Below are 23,123 nucleotides of genomic sequence, written 5' to 3'. Positions count from 1 at the left end.
CATGATCATGGGATTATGATTGACAGAAAAGACAAGCGGGGGAGGAGGGGAGTCAGGGCACCAGGACATGGACATGGACCTCCTCCAGGGCCTCTGCCATATCTTTAATCTATGGAAATGTATGGAGCGGATGAAGCGTAATTGTGAGACGGTCTCTGACCATTTCAGTCTCTCCAGTTGACACGTGAAGGGCCAGAGAGTAATCACAATGAGCACACTTTGCTGAATAGGGAGGGAATCAATTAATCCTGGAGAAAAACAAATGAAGCCTCCACTCAGGCCAGCGCTTCATCACACAATGGCATATATAAATGTTTGATCTTCCCTGAACCAGGTTAACAAACGTTTAGAGCATCTTCATTTACAGGAGGGCCAGCTCTCCAGGCTGTGTCCTCCTCCACCGAGGAGCCCGTCGTCCTAGCTTTCACCTCCCCGTCTTCCCCTTCCTCACGTTCTTCGCCGCCTCTCCATCTCCGAGCAGCGTCGCTCCGGTTTTCCTCCGCTCCAAACTCCCGCTGTCTCAGTCTGAACTCTCTCTCTCCTTCTCCAGTTGTTCGCTACAAAAATTCTAAATATTCAATGTGAGGACCAACTTGCACGGCTCCAACATCTTAATCCCCTCTGACACAGATGTATCTCTTGTTGACAGAGGGTGGGAGGGGTACACCATGAAAAACAGGATTCAGCTGACACAGTTGAAAATGTCACAGTGATTTATGGGCCTGTGTGTAAATCACGTGTTAGGGTGCACTGTATTCTTGAAACAACTTACTTTTCCTATTCAAAACGGAGCACTGATCCCGTTGGATCTTATGAAGGGCAATAAATTTGCCTGGGCAAAAGTATGGGGTTTGTTATTCCAGCTCCTTTTTTTCAGTCAGTTTCCAGTTCAACAGTTAAAAAATAAGTGTGTGTCACACTATATTACAGGAAAGAGAATAATATTGTAAAATAGCTTTCCACCGAACTGGACCTCGCTACGACTGCTGCTTGTAAAGAAATACCTCCGTTTATAGTTCCCCTGGACGTTGGTGCCTGCCCACAGTTGGAAAGCCTGGGTATTTATCAAATTAATAAAGCTAACTGCTGTTTATCTCTCCAAGTGAAGACTGGGATTTCTGACTGGGTTGCTGTGGGTCAGGGTCTAAGTGCTTTTTTATGTTAAAGTCTCAATTTCTTCGACACGTGTTGTGTGTACAAAGTCATTCCCAGTTTCCTGGTGTGTGTGTGTGTGTATTTTCCTGTGAAATCCACTGCAGGCCTCGGTGTGAGCTCCTTCAGGGAAAAGATCAACACTGACGACACACAACTAATGTGAAGGTTCGCTGAACTGCACCTGCATAAACACCAATGAAAAAGTGATGCTTGGTCGTGTGCAGATCAACTTCAGTCCACCCTAATGTTATAACGTATTTTCACTGCAACACACTGCAGTCCAGTTGGTGATGAGAGTCCTGCTGCTCCATGCTACACTGAACCAAAGGACCCTTGGAGCTGGCCAGACACCAAACGACTGCTGTTGTGTTGATGTCATGTTGTTGTTGTTTTTCTCAACAAAGTAGTACAATTAGGGCCACAGCAAGCCAGTAATGAGTGTGGTGGAGAGGGAACGCAGCGGCAGGGAAACACCCGGTGTGAGAAACAACGCGTGCCTCAGCCTGTGCGTCCCGCCGCGCAGAAATGAAGCGCGTGCTCTAATGAGAGGGTTCTAATAGATTTATGGATTCCATGGGTGTCCACAGACGGCTGGCCTCATTGATAAGAAGTGTATGACATCGTCTTTGAGCAGCCTACAGATTGACATAAATCAATGGAGGGAGGGGTGTCCTGAGAATAAAAGAATCATTTCCAATTTTCCTTACATAATTTTCAAAATAAATTTAAATTAAAATTCAAGCTTCATTAGATTCAGGTTAATTAACCAATTCAGGTTAATTAGAGTTAAATAAAAGATAACCTAAAACAACACAATCACTCTAATATAAAACACACAAACAGGAGACGATCATGATGAGACATCAAACAACATCTGAAAGATGAAAAACAATTGTTAATGTTAATTTTGCATAAACAATAATGAGGGTTAGAAGTCTTAGAGGTTCAGATAAAAGTATATAAATATTTAAAAATATTACTTATTTTTTTTAAACATTTAAAAATGAAATACTTCAAAATATGTAATGAAATAAGAAAACATTTTAAGATTTCTTAAAAACATGTTGGTTTAACAAGTACTGCGTGTGGAGTCTACAGTGAATGTGTATGGTTTTTATTGAATAGTCATTTTTCAGGTTGGTGTAAGTGTTTGACTGAAGGTCACTTCTCCCTGCTTCTAGACTCCTGCCTCTGAATGTAGTCTGAATTCATGGCTTCGGGGGTCTGTAATTCCTCTTTGATCCCACCTTTTTAGACTGGGCTACTTAACAGCTGTCACTTTGTCCTCCGCTTGGTTGATCAATAGGCCTAGTCTGCTAATTTATTGTTGATATGTCCATTGATCATAGGTCCTCTGGGGTTAGAGACAGACGCAGGGTGTAACCCCGCAGTTCAGCTAAATCCTTCAGTGAGATTATATTTGGAACCAAACCAAGGAGTTTCTAATACCAACGTGGACCAGACCAGTACAAAGGCAGGGATGTATTCATTCATTAAATATAAATAGTAATAAAAAACATTTTGTCAGAATCTATTGATTTTTAAAGACACCATTATAGTATCTATTGATATATTTAGACATATATATATATATGTAAATTTAATCCCAAAGTCAAACAGCTAACCTTAATCCGATCCTAACAGAGCTTCACCTCTCCTCCCCGCTCGGAGCCGGCTGCTCGGAGGAGGCCTACGGAGGAGGATTTCAGGACAAAAGAAACATTTAGTGTGCGCTTGTTTATTCCTCCGCTCACAGGGTATTTATTCACTCCTGTCACTCATCTTTTTTTTCCTCTCCGCACCTCGCTCTCCCCTGCGGCTTTCTCTCACACACAGGCAGTGTGATGGCGCTGCAGCAGTGAGAGAAAGATCTGGGCGACCATCTGAAACCAATTATGGCGTCGCTGCAGCCACCCAGAAACTCAGTGACGGATGGGGATCTTGTATTTATAGCTGGGATAATTGGCAACACTCACACTCACACACACACACACACACATACACACATTTGCACATCATAAAGGAGCACAAAGCAATAGACACTTTTACATCCACACCAGTAAGACAGTGTGTGTTTACACTTTGAAAAAGGCACCTCCAGGCGAGGGCCCGCGGAGTCAGCTCGCCCGCCGTCGGTGCACGTCCTCCTCGCAGCCAGCGTGACACGGGGCTGCGTATGAATCAAAGGCCTTTGTCATGCGATGACAAATAACGCTCAGGGACGGCCGTGCAGCCGTGTTTGTGTTTTCCACAGGCTAATCAGAGCTGATGTTTATAGAGCATTCTGCCGTCTGGACAGAGGCTGTACATCTCAGCTATCTGTCTCGGGCTGTCAGCGCGTCAAACCTGAATGTGAAAACATATACAAAACACATCTGCCTCTTGTTAGGTGCCATAAATGGCTGCCATGTGGTCGGCTGATAAATAGGCTAGTCTATTTATTGGAGCACAACAAATTGGCTACAAACACTGACAAGGAATCGAAGAGCTATAAATACTGCGACGTGGTGAAATCTTTAAACATGCAGCAGGTATTTTACGAGCGTCCCACTCGTTCGCCTACTCGTGTACTTAGAAGTTGTTTTTTTTTACTTCCTTCTTTAACGCAGCTCCTTGTTAAAAAGGTAGGAGGGTGGACAATGGCACTCTCACACTCAGCAGACCATGTGTGTGTGTGTGTGTCTGCGTGCATGTGTGTGTGCGTGAGGCTTGGCCACACTAAAGCTAAGCAGAGCCGCCACTTGAGAACGATAAAGAGCCCCGTTACACCCAAACTCTCAGAGAGACGTAACCAAAAATTCCTGAATGAATCGGCAACAGACAAGCCCTAAACCCCGTGTAATTACATATTTGGAGTTTATCGGGCTTTATGCGAAAATGCACAAGTTTCCCTTCCCTGGTGGTCCTTAAACACATCCATATGTCCAGCCTGTTCCCATTTCTGCTCCTCCCTCTGCTCTCTCTCTCTCTGACTTGTCTTCCTCTCTCTTCCTCTATTCCATCCTATTTGTCCCTCCATGAGAAAATGGCTGTGGTGTACTGATGGATGATACGAGCCATTGGAGTGGTGTTTTCCTATTGTTAAGTTGTTGTTGACTCTCTAGACTCACAGTGTGACAGATCCAGTTTGCTGCCTTGGAGTGGGCTGAGGCCATCAGCAGCGGTCCAGAGCTCTTGGTGGAACTGTGTGCAAACAGAGGAAGCCGCAGCCTGTCCACATTGCACTGACTGGAACACACACACAAATCTAGGGAGGCCTTCTATCGTGTGTGGGCCAGTTTTTTTCCCCCTTATTCAGTTCTGTTCCTCCCTGTCGGCTGCTCCTCTCTCTCTCTCTCTCTCTCTCTCTTCCTTTAGAAAAGTGATCTCTTTTAAAACACGTGCTAAATATTATCATATTTACATTTTCCTGTTTCAAGAAGGCAACAAGGAGAGAAGGTGCGGTGTGGACTTTTCTTTATTTGTTTCAGTGAAAGGTCCAGGGCCTGGGCCAGGTTTTGTTTGAAACTTTAAACCTTTTTCATGCTTATTTGTTTTACGGTTGTGCAGGGCACCGTGTTTGCACAGGGAGAGCAACATCTGGATTAAATAATTTGTACAGAATTAAGCGAGCTCGCATGCTTTTGGAGTAAATCAGATTCATTTTTTTGATTTGATATATTTTTAGGATCGCTCTGTCGATTCATTGTCGACGGAGTTTGAAGAAATGTTATTATATTCACGATAACTGCATCCAAAAAGTGAAGAAAATATTTATATTTTGTTTCAGTACACTGCTTCTTTGGACAAACTCCCTGGCTTTGGCCTCATTAAACAACTTTAAGGTGAATCATAAGGGTCTCAAACTGAGCCGTTTGCCTGAATGTCAAAATAAACTTTTTGTGTGAAAAACACCTTAATGTTTATGCTGGTGCAGTGCACTGCTGCCTGTCTGTACAGGTGAAAGTCAGGGAAATAAATAAAGAAACCACTGCTAACTGTTTAACGACTCATTATAAGGGCAGGCTTAACATTATTTATATATATAAAAATATATAAAAAATATTTATATAAAGTATATATATATATTTACTATTTTGAGTCATTTTCTTACTAATGTTTTCATTGAAAGTTTTTAATTTTTTTGTATTTTTTTAATCTACTGAACACAGACTTGTTTCCAGTTTGCACCATTTAAACATAACCTTTGTTCATCAGTTGATGAGAACCTATTCTTTTTACTCTGCAGTGGGACGTTGAATTGAAAATGAACGTCTAAATGAGCGTGACTAGTTTAGTCTGGAACTAGAGTGTTATAAAGGCACTCACTGGAGATCTGGGCAGTGATAAAAGGGAGAACCAATGACAAGCAAACCTTCTGCACAGCCTTAATTCTAGGAACCTTCTGGAAAAAGGTAATAATAATAATAATAATAATAATAATAATAATAATGTATCTGGTCTTGTCTTGTCTTGTCAGTCTGTCCAACCACAACTGTATATTTTGGCCTGGTCATTCCACTACTGACTGACTGAAGAAGACGTGTCCTCCTGGCTTAAGTCGGGCTTTATCTCCATTGGTGAGATCCATGAGTGAGGAGCCTGCTGTCTCCTGGGTGCTCTGCTCTGCTCTAATCTGACCAGGCTGCTGTGATTCCATCACTCCTGTGGAGCTATAAGGGCAGATTAGTGAGCTCCACATGCAACAGATGTGTCCAACACTTGATTTGTGTGTGTTTTATTGACTCTGGCCATCTGTTAATACAGTTGCTGGTTCCTCCTCGTATTTGTTGATGCACAACGACAGGAGAGCCAAGCGCCAGAAGAAACATTCAGCTCAGAGGAGCTGAGGGATTAGAAAAAAAGAAGAAAAATAATGGGAAAGAGAATAGAATTGGAATAAAGAGGTCGATATTTCACAATGACTTCAGCTTGTACTCTGAAGTATTTGTGCATACACTGTAGGACAGGCCTTTTCTCCCTCACTTGGAGCATGGCTTGTAGAAACACACAGACTACAGTAGGTGATGAATGACTCTCACATGTGGAGTGCTTTCACCAAACACCAGACATTCCTCCACTAGGAAGAAAGTGGAATATTAGCTATCTGAAATTCCTGATGGTTCCATTCCTCACATTCCCCCTCAGCAGTGAAGGTACGTGTGGAGCAGTTGCCACCAGCATTCTGTGGATGGTTGGTCCGTGTATGTGTGTGCATACTTGTGTGGTGTACGCTTCTGTGCATTTCAGACATGTCTGTGCTGCTAAAAGAATGACGGTGGGCAACAGTTGCAGTCACTTGTGTCAGGTTTGAAGTCTTGTGTCTTCCTCGACATTCCACCCTACCCTTGTCTTCCTTCTTTCTGTGTCTCTCCCATGGTGTCTCTTTCTCTCCCCCCTGCTGTCGCACAGAACACTTGCACAAATGCCTTAAAAGCCAGAGAGCTAATGAAACCTCTTCCCCCGCATTAATGACATCCCTGCACACACTGTACACGCCTAAAAGGTGAGATGAATCACATCCTGGAGTTCAACATTCTCACTCACCCACAGTCACATAAACTCTTCTCTCTGCTCTTCCTTTTTCAGGCCTGTCTGTTTTCCAGCCCACACTAAATGGAAAGTTAAGGATTTCACTTCCTCGCTCTGTGCATCAGCAGTGATGTTACTTCTCGCCACCCTCTCTGTCGTTTCACCATGATGTGATTTCTTAACACAGACGCCGCTCGGCCAATTGAAACCCCCGGAACTACATCTGAGCCTGCTGAAAGCACGGTGGCGTCCAGCCTGGGAAAACACACCGTGAGGAGAAGCCAGGGACGCAGGCTGTTGGTCCTGAACGTGGAGGGGGAAAAAATGTTCAATAACGGGGCCTGGGGGGAGAGGTGGGANCGCTTACACAGGCTCACAGGGGGCTGGCCCAGGAGCAGAGTTGAATCACAGCCGCTCTGAGGAATGTATAGGTAGCTGACAGATCGTAGGCCTGGGTCTTGTCAACAGGAAGTCATTTTCTAAAGGGCAGGAAAGCTACTTAACTCCTTAATCTTCCTAATGGTTATCAGTGAATAAAACATGAGCATAAAATAACAGCAACAACTCATGCACAGCCTGTCTGTTAATGTCTCCTGTATTAAACTGTGAGTCAACTTGGAAAACTGAAGCCACTTTACAAAGAAACCTAAACTGTATCAACATGACTTGGTTTCTCCATCACTGGTCCTGCACATTCACACCATCCACAGAGACCACTGGTATCACACTATCCACAGAGACCACTGGTATCACACCCTCCACCGTGAACCACGGNNNACCATCCACAGAGACCACTGGTAGAGACCACTGGTATCACACCATCCACAGAGACCACTGGTATCACACCATCCACAGAGACCACTGGTATCACCTGCAGCACATTATACACCGCTGACTTCCTCTTACCCCTTCAACTTTGACCACTGTAGGTTTAAGCACAGTCCAGGCTAGCAGCAGGGGTTTGTGGGAGAGAAAACACACACAGAGAGAACACTGTATTCAGCATGGAGCCAGAGGTGTTAACAGTAGTCGTGTCGATGTGAGAGGATATCTTCCCATATTTGAAGATATTCTTTACTGCGTGTTTAGGTCTGTGTGAAGCATGAGGGATTTGGACTGGAGTCCACTCAGTGAGGATCACTCACAGAAATGACAGCTAGCCTTCAGCTAAAGTCAGAAACATTACTAAACATCTTAACCCTAATATTATACATGCTTATCTTTTTCATTTCCAAACGTTCAATGACATTTGAAACAAAAATTCTCAGAGAGGTGGTTGGTGTCGGCTGGAGTCCCTTTCTACTGAATCACTGAGGGAACTACTGCTGTGACGTAACCCGGTTGATGTACCAGTCTAAATGGTTCTTCAGTGTGAGCTAATGTAAAAACCTGGTGATACAACTGGACCTCCACAACTAGACCAACCAGTACAATCATAACATAAATAACCTATAAATAAACAATCAAGTCAAGTCAACGTTTTCCCCTTTGTTTTCATGCAAAGATGTACAAATATATTAGAAAAATCCATATTTATTGAACTATCATTTTGAAAAAACATCACGGACATAAAATATTTGTGCATTTTTTAACTTTCAAAATTCATCAAGTGGGCCGGATTGAACCCCTTAGTGGTCTGATTTTGGCCCACGGGCCCTAAGTTTGGAGCCCCTGATATAGATGATCAATTAGTAAAGAAAATATAAAAGACAGTAATCAATACCTCTGGTCGGGGGTGCACTAAAGAAGCATTAATAAAAGTAGAAATTAGAACATGTAAGTGTCAGTAAAAACTTCACTAAATGTAAAAAGTGAACTTTAACTTTGACCACAGGAAAATATGTTTAACGTTGAAGTGTTTTTACCATTGCTGGTGTGACAGTGTGTTTAATCCACAGATGTCATGCAGCACACGACCCTGGTCTGTCCTGTGTTTGACAACATTTAACTGTATAGTCCCCCCCCCACCCCACCCCACCACCCCCAGCTGCTCGATACGTGACCCAGCCCTGCTAGCTCCCATCCACTGAGAAGCAGCTAATGCTTTAATTGGCACTTAGTTAGTTAATTGACCCCAGTGTTGTAGGAGAAGGCGGGGTTGGCCAGCAGTAGAGGTTTGGGGCCACAGGTGAGAGTGGAGAGGATTGGCCCAGGGTGCTTCCTGTGTCACCTCACCGCAGCGGGGGTTCCCACCATCCCCTTTGAACTGGGGTGCAAACTGGAAACACTTTCATCAGCCCATGTGTCATCGCAGCCAGGTCACATGTATATGTATGGGACTGTCTGAAAATATACAAAGTCCAATTTAGCCGCAACGGGTCCGACCTCAGAGTAATGAATCGCATGTGATGTGTTTCTGATATGCAGTCTGAGTCATCACCAGATGTTTCGACGGGATTACTTACAGTTCTGGCACAAAATAGCTCGAAAAGCACCACCAACAACCCTCCATCAAGGAGGACAAATCAACCGAGGATTATTTATTGCTATAACGAGGCAGGCTCAGATTTAATAAATGCAGGATTATTCCCAGTACCTTCCTGAGGAGGCAGAGAAATGAGTTTCTTCTGTGTGTAATTGGGGGTACACGGAGCAGAAGAAAAAAAGAATTCAGGTCAAGAATAGAAGAGGAAGTAAGCCAGGCACCAAACATTCAGATAAAAGCTTACAGGTGGATCTAAGTACAGTCCTCCATGTGTAAACAAGCTGTGCTGCCTGTTTGTTCTGCTGTCTGTTTGGAGGTTGAAAACACAGCTTCCAGTGCACAACGTGTTTGCTCAGTTGAAGCATGGCATGTTCTCTGGATAATATTAACCTGTCTCTTTCACTTGGCAAAAACAAGTTTGAAACAGTGGGCTGGAAATCTCTGTTCTTTGTTTATTTTTATTTATTTATTCATTTTTTGTTGTTTTATTTTGACATTTATTGAAGTCAGGAAGGCCTCAGTAGGATCTAATCTTTCTTTTTTTTAAAGGTCTGAACCATATGGAACAGGTTTGAAGAAAAACTCCACAAAACATTTAAATTAAATTTAAATTACCCTTTGATGAAAGTGGTGCGCCATTAAAACAAAAACGTTTCCTGTTTTTAAAAAGGAATACATTTATTTATAAGGAAGTAAATGAACTTAAAACAACAATGATTAAAGACCCACAAAATGAAAAATAAATTAAATATTTATAGACAGATATGTGACTCATAAATGTTGAGGATTTTGTTTTATGTTATCACCTGTCCATTTTTTAAATTGGTTCCAGGCTGGATTATAAAAGGCCAGAATTAAAAACAAATCAAAATTTTCGTTTCCCTTAATAAACCATGACGTCACAGAGCCTGATTTCATCCAAAATACTACTACTATTTCTCTGCTCCCCACTCCTGGTTCTGCATATGTTCGTTTCTAGTCGTTAACGTGTCTTAGTCTAGTTGTCTTACTTGTTGGACTGATGGGGTGGTGGTGGTCCATCAGTGGTCTTTTATCTGCTGTGGACCCCTGTGTTCTGCTCCTGTGTGGATGTTTGCACCCATGTGTGTTCATCAGAGAGGGACGCCCACAGCACGGCTGTGTTGTTGTAGGTGAGGATGAGGAGCCCCCTGACGGGCAGCTGTGGCACAGAGGCCAGCTTTGATCAGACACCAGAGAAGGAAGGGAGGGAGGGAGGGAGGAAGAGGGGAGAGGTGAAGACGGTCCGGAGCAGAGGAGGACCTAGGATGATGGTGGTCTTTAACTCGTGCATGGTGTGAACCAAGTATCAATAAAAAAATGAAACACCTGTTTGACCCCGTGTGGACCAGACCCACGTGACTCTTTTTGTTAACGGTTAGCGCCCCCTGCCCACCCCCCCCCTCGTCTTTGCCAAATCTAGCGTTGATCCTTCTCGACTTTATCCTATGATCGGGGATAAAGAGATTCCACTGCTGCAGCGGAGATTTCCAAATAATTGAATCATGTATTTATTCAATAGTCTGTGGGCAGCCTATTGATTGTGGACAGATTGAGTTACCCGGGGAATCTGTGGGAAGTCGGACAAAAGGAGACGACCTAACTAAGGGCATGTGTGCGCAGAGCCGTGAGGACAGACGAACGTATTCAGACGGAAAACTGAGGTCATCCGTGGCTTCACACGTGGCCCGAGGGAGAACACCTCTCCATCCAGATGAAGACGCCGCTCGTCTCCACCTCCAGAAGACTTCAGATGATATGAACGATCTACGCCTAAAATACTGATAGTATTTGTCTTTATTAAAACGGCTCTGGTTTAGAGTCAAAAAACAATTATGGCTTTATTTATGAAATGCATAAACGTGAGTGAAACCAAAGTCAGATATGTTAATAATACATGGTGAAATATATCAATAGGTCACACTGTGAAGATTATGTCACAAAGAAGTGTTGATCAACGACACCAACGTCACATTAAAATATTCTAGTCAATTGTGTGGTATTTTCTTAAAGATGCTACGGTTATTTCTGGGTAAAGAGGCTAAATATACTTTGTTGACATTATTGGCCTTGACGACAGAAAATATATTTGGACCAAATAATTAACGATGAAAAACACATAACATAACATATATAGTTAAATAAATATAAACAAATATATGTAAAGGATAGAGATGCTAAAAAGTCGGTTTAAAAATAGTAAAGTATTAAAAGCAATTGTAGAAAAAAATATTTAGCAACCAAAGCCTATAATAATAATATTGATAATAATAAAAATATTATCATTATTATTATTATTCGTTGTGGCAGCAGTAGTAACAGTAGCAATAACAACAATAATAATTACAGTCATAATAATTATAATATAGTCTGGACTATATTATAATTATTATAATTACAGTCATAATATTTATAATATAGTCTGGACTATCCTGGTCAGATTTTTACATGTATTTACCTGTATTTAGTATTTTCTATGTACTTTCATTCTTTTTAGGAACATATATTTTCATTATCAATCGTATAGTCGATATTTGCTTATTTCTTCGATTACAGGAGGATTTCTGTCATTGACTGTATTTGCCACATATTCATCCTCACACACGATATTGACTGTGGCTAATATGTGCAGGGTGATCGTTTTCTTAACCCCTCCGTTCACCTGCAGACGCGGTCGTGAATGGCAGGTAAATTGGTGCAGAGACAGAGGAGAAGCCTGGCCTCTGCTGGACCCTGGAAACTGCTGCTAAATGTTCAGCCTCCCTCACATGTGCTGCCTTTGTGTTTGGAGGAGAAATCCTAAGTGAACGACTGAAGCTGGGACGGACCGTGTGCAGCAGAACACAATTAGAGGCTCCCGGAGTCTGACAGCTGTAATTCACCTCACACACTCCCTCACTTCCTCCGTGTCGGTAGTGGATCAGAAGAACGAGCTGCAGCTGCTGCTGCTGCTGCTGCGTTCAAGTGACGGAGTTAGATGTAAAGTAGAAACGACTTAAGGGTTAACAAAAAAAAAAAAAAAAAAAAAAAAATCATGTTCAGAATATTGTGATTAAAATTACGGTCACTATTTCTATTACTAGTATGTAATTTAAAATGACTATAATAATGGCATAAATTTTGATTAAATATAATAATAATAATAATGCGTTTAAAATATAATCCTTATCATTTATTTTTGTACAATTATGCTGCTGATTAAAACAATACATGCATTTATCCTACATATTTACAAAATAAAATAACGAAATAATCTCATTCTACGCCGCCCTTTAGAGTAATATCAATAAACATCACAGATATGACCCTGATTATAAAATAGACCACAGTCCCATCTCTAATATGATGATTGTTGCACATTGTTTTTTTTCCCCACATTTTCTTTTATTCTATCTCTCTTCGTCTGCTAATTTCCAAACCTAAAAATATAATTTCCTTTAAACTCAGTATTTCTTAAGCTCACTGACACTGTAGCGTCCACACAAAACAACCAGAGTCCTGGTCCAGTGTGGGAACTGCGTGTGTCTCTGCGTCCTTCTTCTGTGATGCTAAAACGGACACTGACTTCCGTTATAATTAGGCTCGTCTTTGCCAAATCTAGCGTTGATCCTTCTCGACTTTATCCTATGATCGGGGATAAAGAGATTCCACTGCTGCAGCGGAGATTTCCAAATAATTGAATCATGTATTTATTCAATAGTCTGTGGGCAGCCTATTGATTGTGGACAGATTGAGTTACCCGGGGAATCTGTGGGAAGTCGGACAAAAGGAGACGACCTAACTAAGGGCATGTGTGCGCAGAGCCGTGAGGACAGACGAACGTATTCAGACGGAAAACTGAGGTCATCCGTGGCTTCACACGTGGCCCGAGGGAGAACACCTCTCCATCCAGATGAAGACGCCGCTCGTCTCCACCTCCAGAAGACTTCAGATGATATGAACGATCTACGCCTAAAATACTGATAGTATTTGTCTTTATTAAAACGGCTCTGGTTTAGAGTCAAAAAACAATTATGGCTTTATTTATGAAATGCATAAACGTGAGTGAAACCAAAGTCAGATATGTTAATAATACATGGTGAAATATATCAATAGGTCACACTGTGAAGATTATGTCACAAAGAAGTGTTGATCAACGACACCAACGTCACATTAAAATATTCTAGTCAATTGTGTGGTATTTTCTTAAAGATGCTACGGTTATTTCTGGGTAAAGAGGCTAAATATACTTTGTTGACATTATTGGCCTTGACGACAGAAAATATATTTGGACCAAATAATTAACGATGAAAAACACATAACATAACATATATAGTTAAATAAATATAAACAAATATATGTAAAGGATAGAGATGCTAAAAAGTCGGTTTAAAAATAGTAAAGTATTAAAAGCAATTGTAGAAAAAAATATTTAGCAACCAAAGCCTATAATAATAATATTGATAATAATAAAAATATTATCATTATTATTATTATTCGTTGTGGCAGCAGTAGTAACAGTAGCAATAACAACAATAATAATTACAGTCATAATAATTATAATATAGTCTGGACTATATTATAATTATTATAATTACAGTCATAATATTTATAATATAGTCTGGACTATCCTGGTCAGATTTTTACATGTATTTACCTGTATTTAGTATTTTCTATGTACTTTCATTCTTTTTAGGAACATATATTTTCATTATCAATCGTATAGTCGATATTTGCTTATTTCTTCGATTACAGGAGGATTTCTGTCATTGACTGTATTTGCCACATATTCATCCTCACACACGATATTGACTGTGGCTAATATGTGCAGGGTGATCGTTTTCTTAACCCCTCCGTTCACCTGCAGACGCGGTCGTGAATGGCAGGTAAATTGGTGCAGAGACAGAGGAGAAGCCTGGCCTCTGCTGGACCCTGGAAACTGCTGCTAAATGTTCAGCCTCCCTCACATGTGCTGCCTTTGTGTTTGGAGGAGAAATCCTAAGTGAACGACTGAAGCTGGGACGGACCGTGTGCAGCAGAACACAATTAGAGGCTCCCGGAGTCTGACAGCTGTAATTCACCTCACACACTCCCTCACTTCCTCCGTGTCGGTAGTGGATCAGAAGAACGAGCTGCAGCTGCTGCTGCTGCTGCTGCGTTCAAGTGACGGAGTTAGATGTAAAGTAGAAACGACTTAAGGGTTAACAAAAAAAAAAAAAAAAAAAAAAAAAATCATGTGACGAATATTGTGATTAAAATTACGGTCACTATTTCTATTACTAGTATGTAATTTAAAATGACTATAATAATGGCATAAATTTTGATTAAATATAATAATAATAATAATGCGTTTAAAATATAATCCTTATCATTTATTTTTGTACAATTATGCTGCTGATTAAAACAATACATGCATTTATCCTACATATTTACAAAATAAAATAACGAAATAATCTCATTCTACGCCGCCCTTTAGAGTAATATCAATAAACATCACAGATATGACCCTGATTATAAAATAGACCACAGTCCCATCTCTAATATGATGATTGTTGCACATTGTTTTTTTTCCCCACATTTTCTTTTATTCTATCTCTCTTCGTCTGCTAATTTCCAAACCTAAAAATATAATTTCCTTTAAACTCAGTATTTCTTAAGCTCACTGACACTGTAGCGTCCACACAAAACAACCAGAGTCCTGGTCCAGTGTGGGAACTGCGTGTGTCTCTGCGTCCTTCTTCTGTGATGCTAAAACGGACACTGACTTCCGTTATAATTAGGCCCGTGTTGATGTGCACTCGGAGCAGCGAGGCTCTCCGGGGCCACAGCCCGAGCCTGCATGCAAAAGGAAGCGCTGGCCGGGCGCACAACTGTTTAGTGTGGTTTCTGAATAGTACCCACGCCATATGCGCTGCTTGTCCTGCATGATGCATGTGCGCCTTGTGGGGCACACTAAAAAAGAAAAACAACAATTAGACGTGAATGTGTGTGTCCAAACAAACGAATAAAAGGCATGTTGAGTTTGTGGGAAGATGACTCGTGGGGGGGGGGGGGGGGGGGGGGACCGCTTTTCTCCCTTTCTCTGTGCTCTGACCCCGCGTTTGAGTCCTGCGGTGTGAGGCCGAGACACACAGATGGGCTCTGATCTCCCTCTCTCTCCCTCTCTCTCTCTGACGCTCCCCTCACTGTTCCATTATCTCTCTTTTACTCCCACTTCAGTTCATTTCCATTCACTTAGGTTCAATTTAAAGCAGTTGTCCAAGTTCCAAACCATATTTATCCCAGAGCCCATCTGTCCTTCTATATATTCAGATGTAGTAAATATAAAACATACATTACATCGTTATATAAACAACTTCTACAGAGGCTCAATGATATTATCCATCAACAGCGAGAAGTTTAAAGCAGAAACAAGGAGGTGAAATAACACACATGTGGCTTGAAAACACATGAGCTTCAACAGAGCAGTTGCTAATCTGATAAATGTGATTGCTATTTTAAGATGCAGTAATTAAATTGAAGACATTATGATGATGATGATGATACACACGTACTGTGTTTTCACAGTAATTTTAGGTGATATAAAACCCGAGAAATAAATAAAAACAAAAATTGTATTTTTTTATTTTTTATTTTATTTTGAAGGAAAATATCCACCGTGTTTAGAATTTTATCAACATTTTAAATTCCCCGTTATTATAATTGTTCAATGATAGGACTGGCTAACATCAACCAGCCAGCCAGGAGGCCTGTAAAATCTAAACCTTATCTGTCTACCTGTCTGTCTACCTACCTACCTAGACAAAGACAGGATGACAAATTCAAGACGTTTCTCTGTCTGTCCCACATCACACAGCTGTCGGTGAGTCCACGCCTGTCCCAGACAGGCATAAATACAGTGTTGTTATGGTTTTTGCTGCACACACGTGAGGATGTGGTTTTGCCCCATCAAAGATAATAACAGGACCAGAACACTGTCATGCTTAGGTCATATTGTCCAAAAACAATGTGACATGTAATGATTTAGTTGAGACGCTGCCCACGTTTGGAAATGGAAATTGTCCTGTGAACAAAAGATAAGTTAAATAAAGCAACCTCCCGGAGACAAACACCAATTAGTGACACTATCTGATACCTCACACATGTTTTATAAACCTGCAAAATTGGATTCAATGCTAACTTCTTTTGTGCGATTCCTATTTCAATATGGGTGATTATATTTATAAATTACAAGAACACTTTCTGTTTGGTATTTAAAAAAAAAATCCAAATCCCAATTGGGTAAGATGTGACACACAGCTGCTGATTTGAGTTCATTCTTTAGCGATAAACATGTGTTTTTCTAAAAACTTGCACTTCCAAATGTGTGAATTCTCAGGGCAGCTTGTGTGGGCCTGCAGCGGTTAAAAACCTCATGTCCATTTAGCTCAGCTCTCCTGACACCAAACTGTCTGAACCTCAGCCATGGTTTCTGTGCCTCCCATTCTCTGAAGCAGCTCAGTGAAGGTGCAGCGCTCCAGAAGAACGTCTGAATAGAACGGGGCCAACCAAGCAATCCAGCTCAGTGGGGCCCCCGGCTGCAGAGAGTTTGTGTTTGCGAGCCTCCAGCGGTCGAGACGAGGCGTTACATGAGGCTGGGGGAGCTACACTGCATTAGGCAGTAATAGGTTTGGGATGACCTAAACGATTAGTTGACTGGGACAATAAATCTGTTGTGTGTTTCTTGGCATGCTGAGGGGAGGATTACAAGTTGTCACACAAAGGAATGCAAATTGCAAGCCAAACTCTCCGAGAGGTCTGTGGAGTAGCCAGCTATTTAGAGCATTTGTGTGGATCTATGCCTCTCTCTCTCTCTCACTCAAACACACACACACACAGTTTTAGGTTTCTCTATTAGTCCTAATAACTGTGAAGAGGCTGGGAGCAGCCACTGTATTCATCTCAAATCAATGGCTTTTCTGCACCCGGCCCTGTAGACCCACACATTTGCATTCTATGGAGTGAGATGACCAACAGGACAACTGGTGTTAAGGGTCTTAGGTTGACAAGTGGAAATCCTGAATGACAAAGAACAGTTTTCCTGAACGGCAAACTTCTACATCGATCTTTGTATCTTTCTACAGCATCTATCTATCCAACTATATTTCCTTTTTGTGGTTCATTCCACTGGATACTTTCAGTTTCAGCCTCCCTGGTCTGTCTTCATCTATACCTCCTCCTACTGACTGCAGTGTGAAGTGCATGATCGTCAAACTGTCAAACTATCAGCTACTGTGTCACTCAGTGACTTGGATTTTGTTTTTTTCTACCATATGAATCGACAGACGACGGACTTGTCATTTCATTTTTCCCCACTAACTCTTTTTTTTCATCATCTGCTGCCCCCTGTCACCTTTCAGGTAGAAGTTCACGACCGCCGTGCTCCACATCACAGTCAACCACCAGAGGCCACGGGGCGATTGGATGAAACCGCTGGATGGGATGAACACCAAGGTTCAGTGAAATGATTCCACCCCGGTCTCCACAGACTGCAGCGGCAGGGGCAGAGAATGTCCTGATGGGGGGCACACAGAGTAACAACAATTAATCTGAAGGGCCCACCCAGAATGAACAAAAAATGAAGGCAACTGACCTATCAAACAGTGTAGCGGTTCGATACGTCAGTTGCCTTCATATTTTGTCATTACCAGCGTCAGTTCTCTGCCTTTGTGTTGATTGACAGGGTCAACACTTCATTAATTCCATTAATACAACATACATGATTTAATTCTATTTAATCCCATGATATGACACACAACGGGTGCTAAGAATACTGTTGAGATACTTACGTTTATCCAGATGGCGAGCTAACTAGGCTAAAGTAAAACACACCTGCAGCGTTGATTAAGAACAGTTTCTCACGCAAATTGAACCGAATTTGGCCCAAATAGAACAAACATTGGCAAAACATTGTTGTACCTGTCTCAAAGAAGCCGTAGTGTTCTGTTCTTACAGTAACTCGGTGCACGTTCTCACGTGGTGTTGCAAAAAACTCCGTGTTTGGTAAAGCGACATGAGTTCATTAGCGTAGCCACTTCCTTTGTCTTTTATTCAAAATAAAAGATTCCATGAGTTTTTTTTTACACAGTCTGCTCAAACAAATTTCAGCGTGCTTCCGTTTTAACGTGCACTGTCGGTTAAGAGCTTTACGCAACCCCTTCCTTGTGTTTTAAAAAAAAAAAAAATTTACATTTAAAAATTCTGATATAAAAAACAAACAAAATGATGTAATAGTCCTGCTTAGTGGAAGAAAATTTAACTCGTTTAACCCTCATTCAAATATTTTTTAAATATACATTTTTTTAAAAAAGCTTGTTATATATAATAGTTTTTTATAGTGTAGGTTCAATATAAATAAAATGTTTATTTTTAAAAAAACGAAATTAATCTTGCTTGTGAAGACACACACAAACAAACAAACAAATCCTGCCTAGTTAACATGTATACTGTACTGTAGCTCTTCTCCTCCACCCCCTCACACACACGCCGGAGGCAGTTTAATTAAAAACAACATTATCTTAAGACAGCTGCTCTCCCAACGACGAGGAATGTTGCATGAGCGTGCACCTCTGCTTCTTACTTCTTCTCTTCATTCAACGCTCTTACATTTGGCCTCCATTGACTGAATTATTTTGTCATAGAAGAGAGCGACGTTGGCGTTTTATTGCCCGCAGCTTTTAAAGATGATGATATTGCCCCGCGCCCATAACTTTTTAAAGAGGCTCTGTGTGTGCGCAAGTGTTGCATAACACAAAGGATCATTACTATCAGTGGAGACATAAAGATGGACTATGTGTTCAGATGTGGATCATAAACATAGGGCTGCAGATGTGCATATAAACGTGCACTTAAGATGAAACATACTGAACACGGGGTGTATGCGTGTGCATGAAGAACAAAAACAGACTATATGTAGCAGGAAGGTGACATGTGTACATTGATTGACTACACATATACAGGTGAACAGGCTAATCCATCAGATTATCATTGAATAGAATGCAATATTAACATTTCACCAACACCAACCGACAAACACACGTATCTGAAGGCTGATCTGTCGGCCTGTTCAAACCCCGTCAGTGCCACGGTTCCTGCGGCCGGCGGTGAAGGTGGGCTATTTAACTCTACTCCCCTCCCCAGTAATTGTAACCCCTGCCGAACAAAGGCTTGAATATCCATTTCCAAGAAAAAGGGTGAGTGCCCTCTCCATGCCCCGCTCACCCTCCTCGCCCTCAGTTTACTGTACTAGTAACCCTGGTAACCCCATGGGCATAATGCAGATCGGGGGGGGGGGGGGGGGGGGGGGGGAGTGCAGTGAAGCAACCTCTTGTACCCCTCACAATTCACTCTGATGACGACCAACACTTTTATTCATGGAGAGGGCAGGTGGGATTTACAATACGCTTCAAATCACTGCCCTCCCGAGCTCTCCCCTTCTCTTTTCTGTCTTTTTTTTAACACATTATATTTTTTTCCTTTAATACATCCATCATGGGTTGATTTTATTTCATCTTATTTGCTTTGACATTTTCTATGCTTTTTATCTCCGTCCTTTCTCTCTCAGAAATGAAGCTTGGTCCCACACTTCTCTCGCAGCAGACGTGGCAGTGGTTTGCAAAAGGTCAGTGTTATCTAAACAGACCCATTGGGCTATTTGCTATAGCACCCTCCATCAAGCAGGAAGCTCAGAGGAATAGGCCCATCACTTCAATCAGCCATGACAGCATGCAATGAATTTATAATGGCTGCAGCCAGGCAAGGAAAGAAGAAAAAAAAAATCAGACAAACAACGAGAACAAGGGAGAGGAGAGAGTGGAAAGGAAAGGAAGAAGAGAGGAAAACACAGGGGCGGATGACTAAAGAGTGAGGGTAAGAGGGTAAGAGGGTAAGAGGGTGAGGAGCTGAGAGCCAGAGGACAGTTCAGATGTCGTCTGTGTCAATGACCACCGTGTGGAGCAGTGTGTTGTTTGTTTGTGGTTTGAAACAAACAGGTGATTGTTGAGAGTTGAGGATATAAACTGTGACCGTGTTTGACAGTAAACTGCACTGTGTATACGTGTGTGTGTGTGTGGTTACCTGTACACAGTATACAAAGTTTCTGTTTGAACAAAAGGACACGTAGACGCCACATACTCCAGGTTTTGTGCAGTTATTGGCCTGTTTGCAGAGAGATAGAACCTTATCGCTCCTCGGAGGGTAAGTACATGTGACAGCAGATAAATACAAACCCTTGATGGATATCTTGATAGATTGTAAGATAATGGAGTCTACACACACAGATATGGACAATTGCTTCAATATGTCTTCTTCCCTATGGCCCGTGCATGCCGCTAAGACGACATGTACTGAAACCCGGGCTGCTCTTTACGTGGAGCGCGTGACTGCAGCCGGCACGAGCACGGCCCCTGCCCTTTGACCACATCAACCGAGGCAGTCGGACTCATCTTTTAGTCTTCTCTTATCACCGAGAATCAAACATTAAAAGAGGGAGGGAGCCAGAGTTACTGATAAAGACAAAGACTTATGGTTGGTGAATGGGAGGAGGTACAGATAAAGAGGCAGAAAAGATAATCGACAAAGAAAATTAACAGTAATTAAAGGCTTAGAAGGGAAAACTAAGAGAACGGTAGAATGTAGTGTGGAGTGGAAACCGGGGGAAGCAGTAAACGGAGGACAAGAGAAAGACACCACGCCATGTGTCTCATCCTATAAGCTTCCACTTCCTGTCTGTCCAAGTTACGCATCTAAAACAAGCGGGGCGGAGTCCAGCTGTAAGCAAACAGGCGGTTTTACGAGAGTACCATTCTGCAATTACCTGTAACCTTGACTGTCATGGTTTTAAGAGCAGCCTGGCCTTGGAGTTTCCTAGAGACACCTGAGGGAGGGCGATAAAAGAAGCTCTGCAAATTAGAGCTGCGGGGTGGGAATGATTTTCTATCTGAGTCCAGCGACTCTGCGCCCAGAACTCCATCTGCCCGTCTGCACGGTCACAACTACTGGCGCCCTCCCACACCCTGGCTATCTCTGTGTCTGCCTCCATGTCTGTAGGTCTGTCCGTCTGACTCTCTGTCTGTGTCTGTGTCTTTCTCTGTGTGTGTGTGTGTGTACTATAAAGCCAAGTTTTAGTAGTTTCATCAGCCAAGCCTATAATCTTGACACACACACACACACACACACTCTTAGATAAAGTAAAGGTTTGACCATTTGCTAATAGTGATGGGCAGGAAAATATTTGATGTTCCCAGCTTCACCATTTAACATTCTCACCCTGCACTCTGACCTTAAGGAGTGTGTATGTATTCACTGGGCATGACAGTGGGCGTGTGTGTGTGTGTGTGTGTTCGCATATGTGTGCTCCAGCTCCTTTTAGCTGGCCAGTCCCCAAAAACGTCCCTGAGACACACACTCTCACTGTCCTATTAACAGGACATATCAGGGGCCATTTGACCTCCACCTTCTCTCTGACCTTTAGCGCCATCCCTTGGGGACTGCGGGTCATCAAGGTGAAAGTGTGTGTGTGACAGGGTGAGGGGCTGCTGCCTTGTCTGGATGTGAGCAAACACTGATGGTCAAACACTGAGGCTCCTCCAGACGTTAGTATCAGTCTACACCACACACACACACACACACACATAGTTATTTTATACAATATTAGTAAATTATAAATAAATCTGTACTATATTGATCCCATATTTGGGAAATTGTTGTGTTAGCAGCAGATATGCTGTTAACAGGCCGCCCCTAGCAAGCACCTAGCATGTGGGAATCAAACCCAGGACTCTGCTATTTGCTTCAAAGGCAGGCGTGCTAACCGCTACACTATGGAACCGACTCTCTCTCTATATATAACACATATATATTACATATATAACATAAACATATACAGGTGGATCCACGTTGTGTGTTGTTATCCCTATACTTATAATAAATACTCCTGACTTCTTCATTATACTTGGTACCAAATACCATGTGTGTTTAGTACCTGTCGAGCAGATTTCATTCTCTCAACAACTTTTTCTGTCCATCTATTGTGATCGCTCTCTTGAGTTTGGGAATATAAATCATTAAGTCGTCGGCGTATGTAATTACCTTTTTTCTCCCTGTTTGTGGTAATTACTTGCACAAGTCACAGCCTTTGAAGTGCGTGGTACTTTAGATCGTATATTATGTCACTAAACAGCCATCGCAACAGTTTGACGACGGTCATCAAACTGAGGGACCTGCGATTCGCTAGGTTTAAACGTTTGGTTGGCTGTTCTACTGAAATGTTTTACAAGGTACTGTCGTGTACACCTTTGTAGTGTTGTGTAATTGTACTATTGCAACTCTTACTGCATCTCTTACTGCACTAACCACAACACTCACTGTCGAACTGCAACATTTAACTAACATTAGTTTTTATTTACTGGGGATTTCCAATAGAGCTGAGATGTAACAGTGTGATTTCTTTAAGGCTAGATGAAAAACAGGAACCAACTAAGAGCTGCACCAAGAACTCTTTCTTTAGAGTTCTGTTTCCAGGGTTCTTCAGCAGTCTGGGTCCTATCATGAAAAGAGAAGAGCGCTGTTGTTAATCAGCAGACCTTTCCCGCCTGATGCCAGTTCCTGACTCAACTGATGGCCCATACTGCTTTGTCGCGAGTGAGCGACATAAAATATATGTTTATGAAAAGGAGAATTAATCACAGTGGGTATCTTTGGATAAAGTCATATTTGTTTTTTATGCCCTTTCTCCAGCTCTGTCTAGGAGGGCTTTTATGTGCCTGTAATTACCATATTTCATTAGCACATGGAGTGTCACTGCTGGAGCATCAAAGCAGTTGGCTCTTCGCATGTGCGGCAACCACTGCCAGGGAAGTACACAACTATCTGTTTTTTTCCCAGAATAAATTCGCCCGCGCCTGTTTTTGAGTGCACTCTCTCCCTCAAGCTGCTGTCGATATCAAAGAGAACCCATTCCACATGTGAAGTGCCCCTTGTGCAGAATAATAAAGCA

At 42.0% G+C, this 23,123-nt stretch overlaps 1 long non-coding RNA gene across 1 annotated transcript; it reads right to left on the bottom strand.

Moving 5' to 3' along the window:
• Positions 1–15,713: 15,713 nt before the first annotated feature.
• On the bottom strand, positions 15,714–18,260 carry LOC103397890 (uncharacterized). The gene is made up of 3 exons (XR_523471.3): positions 18,047–18,260; positions 17,481–17,642; positions 15,714–16,151 (listed from the first exon to the last, which is right to left on the bottom strand). It is a non-coding gene; the product is annotated as an uncharacterized LOC103397890 (long non-coding RNA).
• Between the last annotated feature and the right edge of the window lie 4,863 nt (positions 18,261–23,123).

The sequence above is a fragment of the Cynoglossus semilaevis genome, chromosome 2 (assembly GCF_000523025.1).
Source record: "Cynoglossus semilaevis isolate Cse_v1.0 chromosome 2, Cse_v1.0, whole genome shotgun sequence".
Taxonomy (NCBI): domain Eukaryota; kingdom Metazoa; phylum Chordata; class Actinopteri; order Pleuronectiformes; family Cynoglossidae; genus Cynoglossus; species Cynoglossus semilaevis.
This window is presented reverse-complemented; position numbering and strand designations above follow the sequence as displayed.